Source organism: Abrus precatorius, unplaced genomic scaffold (assembly GCF_003935025.1).
Source record: "Abrus precatorius isolate BTA unplaced genomic scaffold, Abrus_2018 Scaffold3, whole genome shotgun sequence".
In the NCBI taxonomy this organism is placed as follows: Eukaryota; Viridiplantae; Streptophyta; class Magnoliopsida; order Fabales; family Fabaceae; genus Abrus; species Abrus precatorius.
In genome coordinates this window covers 23,844,423-23,851,388 of record NW_020874373.1, presented here as the reverse complement: position 1 = coordinate 23,851,388, position 6,966 = coordinate 23,844,423, and the positions used below count along the sequence as shown (strand labels likewise).

Here is a 6,966-nt window from a genome sequence, read left to right as displayed (position 1 = left end):
GGGTAGTTAATTGAATATTAGGATCATTGAGACAAGGGATTGTCCTGTGATTAAATAAGTGAAATTAATCATCAATCAATTAAGGAACTTAGAGTTTCGATCTACTTCAGTTTTGCAATTGATGAAGAAGTGAAATCAATCCTAACTTCATTCACACATTATTTTATTAATAAAATTCGTAGCTCTATTTTGCTATTATTTTCTGGTTTCTGCACCTTATTGCTTTTGTTCTTAAATGCTTTAAAACACTCTAAATTTTGTTTAACTCAACTAGTTATTGATTTGTGAAGTGGTAATTGATAGAACTAATCCCTGAGGACGATACTTAGTACACAAACTGAATTCCAAATTTTATTACTTGCTTCAACTACCTAGTACACTTGCTAGTTAGTGTTCTCTTAGCTCTGTGACAAGTTTTTGGCACCGTTACCGGGGATTATTTACTTTCAATATCATTAGTAGCAGAGAGATAGCTAGATTGAGCATTTCTTTTTGTGTTTTGCTTCCAAACTTTTCTTTATATTGTCTAAATTTTCTGCATTTTCTGTAGTTTCTTCACTATTTTTTGCTTTTTTCTGCATAAGTTCATTCTGCATATTTTTGCATGGTTATTTAATTTTTCTGCATAATTTTTTTTTGTATTCTTTTACATTTTTCTGTATAATTTCATTTTTTATTTTTCTGCATAATTGTAAATTTTATTCTGCATAATTTTCTTTATTTTCCACATATTCTGTCTTGTAGTTTTCTGCATAATTTTTGCATCATTTTCTATTGAATTTTGCATGATTCTATTTTGCATTTTTCTGCATAACTTTCTATTTCTCTGCGTAATGCATTGTTGTTTCTGTATTTAGTTGTAGTTTTCTGCAATGTTCTGCAATAATTTTCTGCATAATTCATTTTTACTTCTTTATAATTTGTAGCTTCGTTTATATTTTGTTTACTTTCTTTTTGTATACAAGGAAAAACCAAAAATAGAGCTGCTCTGTTGTTTGATCTAGATACAAACAAGGCTCTTAAGCAATTGAAGAGTGAAGCGAAGGTAAGGAAGTTGTAAAAGAAAGTGCAGAAGATAACATCCACTTTTGAAGAACCAAGTGTGAACCAAATACTAGAAAAGGAGAACAATATGGCTGAAAACAACAGGACAAGGACCTTGGGAGATTATGTCATTCCAACTATGCAAGGTTACAATACGAGTATTGTTAGAGCAACAATTCTAGCCAACAGTTTTGAGATCAAACCTGCATTAATAAAATTGATACAGCAAGATCAGTTCTCTGGAAATGTTCTAGATGATCCCAATCTGCATCTCTATAATTTTCTATAGCTATGTGACACCATTCGTATCAATGGTGTAAGTGAAGATGCTATCCGCTTGAGATTATTTCCTTTTTCTCTTAGGGACAAGGCTAAATATTGGCTTCAAGCTCAACCACAAAGAAGCATCACTACTTGGACTGACTTAGTGAATAAATTTCTAACTAAGTACTTTCCACCATCAAAATCTGCCAAGCTGCGAAGTGAAATCACCTCTTATGTTCAACAAGATGGTGAATCTCTTTATGATGCATGGGAAAGATATAAGGATCTGCTGAGAAGATGTCCTCATAATTGCATTCTAGAGTGGATGCAAATCCAAACTTTCTACAATTGGATTAATGTTGTCACAAGAACCATGGTAGATGCAGCAGCAGGAGTTTCATTGAATACTAAAACTGTAGAGGAAGCTTAACAATTAATTGACATGATGGCAAACAGCATGTATCAGAATTTCAGTGAGAGGCATGTTGCAAGTAAGGGAGAATTTGAAGCAAAGACACTTGAGACTTTGATCAACCAAAATCAAATGAAAAATCAATTACTTTCTGAACAACTTGCAGCCTTAACTCAACAAATTAATACTTTTCAAGCTGGAGCTGGAAAAACAAGCTACTTGATATGTGATTTTTATGGAGGAAATCATATGAATGGAGCATGTGATGTATTTACACCAGAACCTCGAGAACATATTAATTACTTTAGTGATTTTCAAAGGTCTCAACCTCCATTCCATTCTGATTTTCAATATCAAGCAAATAGAAGTCAACCACATTATCAATGCAATCAACAAAGTCCTGCAACAAAAAGTGATATTTCAGCAGCACCATTGTCCTATGCCTATTTTCAACCTCCATAGTCATATTGTCAAGCTTCTTCATCTAAACCTCCAAGAGAGTTACAATTTTCAAAATCTTTTTCTAAGAGAATGAATGAAATGGAGGAAACACTGCTACAATTTATGAAAGTTACACAGTCCAACCTCAAAAATCAAGAGGAATCAATGAAGAAGTTGGAGATTCAAATAGAACAAATTTCACAGTAGTTGGCACATAAGGATGAGGATAGATTCTCTAGCAATACTATGGTGAATCCAAGGGAGCAATGCCATGCTGTCATAATAAGAAGTGCACTAGAGGTTTCTAATCTAAAAGATGAGGAGAAGAAGATAGCTACAAAGAATACTAAAGAAGAAGCACAAGGCAACTTGCAAAGAGGGAAATTCGCTCTTTTAAGAAAAGAAAATTTAGAGGGCAGTAACTGCACTACACCAGAAGGAAGAATCAATAAGATGGAAAAACAGAATAAAGATTCTATTATGAGAGAAGTCATTGCTACAATAAAATATCAAGATGATAAAGAGGAGGAAAAGAGGCTTGTAGAGTATATCAAGCTGCTGGAAGTCCCTCCACTTCTATTTCTTTCAAGTTCTGAATTAAATGAAGAATTGCAAGTTGGTGAGAAAAAGGGAAAACATTTAAAATAGAGCAATAGTCGTTATCATCAAAATCATCTCTTAGAACCAAAGATCAATAGGCGTCAAGCTAGTGATGTTAAAAGGGCGCTTTGTGAGAGGCAACTCACACTTCTTTCCCTTTCATTTCTTTTCAATTTCTGGTTTTTAGTTTTATTTTTCTACATGATCTGAGTTTCTAGTTGCTTTACAATTGTTTTTGGCAGTGAAAGTATCAACATATAAGGAAGTGTCCACATGTAGCTTGTGGTGGTTTGCTGAAACAACACCTTTCATGTAAAAGGGAGTTATTTCTTTCTTTACCTCTTGATTCATATGCTGAATTGTGTCATATTTCCTGCTGAACTAAACAAAGAAAATAAAAAGAAAATGTATATGTTCATAATTGTTTGTGTATTACGTTTCTTTTTCTATTTTGTGGTGAATAATTCAGATTCTTCTTCCATTTCTCTATTTTTGAATTCTGAGTAAACATTTTGTTTTTGCACTTCTTCATGTGATTGTCACACTTCATTTTGAAAAATAAAGAGATTCTTACCATTTGTGCATATGGATTTGTAAGGTGAATTGTGAGCATGATTGATTGATATTATCACCTTTATTCCTATGGTAAGAATTTGAGCTTTGCAAAATACATTCTTTCATATGTGATTGATCTTAATTTTGCTGCACCCTCTAGAACTTGTTTGTTTCTTAATTGAATATGCAATTTTACAGTTCTCACACATATGATGGAGACCTTCTTTGATTGTGCCTAGTTAGCCTAAATGAACCTCCCTTTGTGCTTGAATGTCCTAGTTCACCCCTTTGAGCTTAATATCCCTTTCTTGATTTTCCCTCATTACAAGCCTTGATGAAAAACTATTTTTACCATCCAAAGAAAAATAGGAATATTGAGTCTAATCAAAGATGAGTTTAAAACTAAGTTTGGGGTGGCATTCAAATTTTATTTGCTTGAGGACAAGCATTGTCTAAGTTCGGGGTGGAGAATAGCAAAGCTATCTAAGTTTTGGTTTCAAAAGGAAAGAAATAAATAACAAAGTTGTGAGTTCAAAAGAAAGATATGCAGCAAAGCGCTGCAGAGAAAAAAAAATCTATCGTATGAATGAAAAAAATAGTAAATAAAAGCAAGAAAAGAAAATTTGGAATTCTGCTGCATGAATGAATCTGTTTACTGCATAATTGAGGGAATTATTGAAAAATAATGCAGTTCCATGCTAGTTTTAAGTTCATTTACTTAAAATGTCTCTTTTCTTTTGGATTTGCATGTATTGTTTCCCTTTTTTTCAATATTTACCTTAACTTTAGCCCTATTATAACCTGGAAAAAAGTCCTCTTGATGTGTGATTGACTATATTAAGCAGAGGAGATTGAGAATACCTTTCTCGCTTGAGCGAGTGGGGTGTCCAAAAAGTTCCAAATTTTCTTGCGATTTTTCGCTAGGGCGAGCTCCATCTCGCTTAAGCAAGGTGATAGTTGGGGTGACCTGATCTAATTCGCTTGAGCGAGATTGATCTTGCCTAAGTGAGAATGCTCTAGAAAGAAATGGTCCTGGGCATGCAAAATCTCGCTTGAGCGAGATTCTCTTGCACCATAACTCTACTAAACACCTAAAATCCTTCTTAACACCCTCCTACCTTATCTACCATCAATTAATAATCCATTATTAACACTATCTAAAAAAAATGAGGGTGTTACAATCCTCCCAAAGATAAAACGAGTTTAGTTTTGGTTTGCAAGCTGCTTCAAGAGGATTGAATGAAACAATCAATTCTATTAATACATATATTCAATTATCAAATAAAAATATAACATAGCTCATTACATTGAGAAATGAAAGACATATTTGCTACTGAGATGTCCCTATTCCCAATAGTTCAATCTCCAGTATCTGATACTTCTTAGAAAAATACCCAAGTTTTTTTTTTTATAACATATATAAGAGTCAATTATGTCTAAAGCATCAACTAATTCTTTTACATAAAAGCTCTAATATCATATAATGGCACAATATTATAGTGCTCAATAGGTTACGAACCTTCTAAGTTTCTTCTTACCATTCAATTAATTACATCATAAAAGAATTGAAGATCTACGTAGTGACCCTTAAACATAGTTCATTACAAATATAAGCTACTCCTTAGACATCTCGTCCCCTACTACTCCAGCCCGCTTGGAGGAGAGTTATTGTGCATCCATAACATTGTTAAAGACACAACAAAGAAGAAGGGTGAGTACAAACATTCATAAACAATAATACAAGGCAATAAATATGCTTAAATGAACAAAATATCATTTAGGCATCAACGATATCAAGCATTAACAATATCTATGCTTAAATGAACGAAACAACATTCAAGCATCCCCATACTAGTGCTTAAATGAACAAAACAACATTCAAGCATCAAGCAACAATCATTCAATGTCTTTTGTTTGTATATTTTTCATGGAGTAATTAATTAATTATCCAACATTTTATTTTCAGGTTGATATTGGGAGTTCCGTGTCTACAATTTGGCTAGTGTCGTAGGTACATCTTCTCCTTTTACCAGAGACAGAACATAAGTACACAATTCTCATTTTATGATCACTACAAGCAGTCCACACTCAAACCAATCTTGGTATGCTCTAGTGTCTATCAGGATAGGCTAGCAAAGTTCCTACTATCTACGACACAAATTAGCTAAACTTGGTCCCTTGTAAGTCTTGGGCACTCTCCTATTCCCTCTGGTCAGACTAACACTATTTGCTCCTCGCCTATACAATGATGTATTCAACCTCTTTTACAATCATAAAAACAAATAATATCATAGCCATTAATTGTCCAACAGATACATTATAACATCTCTATTTCAAGAGAACAATCAATTACATGAATATGGCTAACAATCAAAAATTTTCAGATTTCATGAACTAACTTGTAAAATTCATAATTAATTCGATACAAGTCCGAACATCATGAAATCACTAAGGTTTTCTTCCTTTAAATGTCTATTGTAATATAAAATTACATTTAAAATACAAAAGCTTTTAAAGAATTAATCAAGTCTCAATTTACCTCTGCTATTCTCAGATCATTTCACTAAACAACTGGCATATTGTAAAATTCATAATAAATTCTATTCTCATCCAAAAGACATGAGACTAGTGAGATTATTCTACTTAATGTATCTATTTCCATTTAAAAATACTTCCAAGATCCAAATATTCCTAGACATCAATTTGTATTTTAATTTCTCAGTACATGTCACAAAATAGCACAATTTAACAACAACATATTGAAAAAATCATAAGTTATTAAATTCACCACCAAAAATTATGAAACCAATGGCATTGTTTCACTTTGGTTATATAGTTTTGCACAAAAATACAAGCAAAAATTCATCATTTTCATATTTCATAACCAGTTCTAATCATTCTCTGTTACTCATAGTAACTTATTTCTTAGAATCAATTAAATAGAAAAATCATAACTATTTTATTTTAAGTCCAAAATTAATCAAATTAGAGAGGATATTTCCCTTATAGTCTCTATTTTCATAAAAAATAATAATAAAATAACTCCATCCATTTATTTTAAAATGGAAATAAATTTCTTAAAAGCATGCACAAAACGTTTCTCTCATACAATAACATATTGAGAAAATCATAAGTATTTAAATTTAACATCAATTTCTACAAACTCAATGAGGATATTTTCTAAAAAAATATAAATAAAATAATATTACGCATGGAATTTAAGACCACAACAGTTTAGAGTGAGCTGTTCTCAGAAAATCATTCACACACATCACAATATCCAAAAATTCATATCTATTTTGTCTCAAATCAAAATCAAGTGAAACTAGTGAGAAAAGTTCCATTAATAAGTATATTTTTATAAAAAAATATATATAAAATAATGCCACACAAGGATATTAAAATGAAATTGAATCAACGCATATTGCCCCCAGAATACTATTTTCATATAGCACAACTTTAGAAAAATCATAACTAATTCAATTTAAATCCAAATAAAGTAAAACCAGTGGAAAAAGTTTCAAAATTTAACTATCCACATGAATAAAATACTAACAACAATTTTTGCAAAGGTTTTATCATATGTTACATTATTTGCAATTTAGTCCATTTACTTTATGCTAATTGAAAAAACGTCCTTTCTCAATTTT

At 31.6% G+C, this 6,966-nt stretch overlaps 1 non-coding gene across 1 annotated transcript; it reads right to left on the bottom strand.

Annotated features, from left to right (window-relative positions):
- Positions 1 to 1,516: 1,516 nt before the first annotated feature.
- On the bottom strand, positions 1,517 to 1,623 carry LOC113863994. Its single transcript, XR_003504604.1, has one exon. It is a non-coding gene; the product is annotated as a small nucleolar RNA R71 (small nucleolar RNA).
- Positions 1,624 to 6,966: the final 5,343 nt, after the last annotated feature.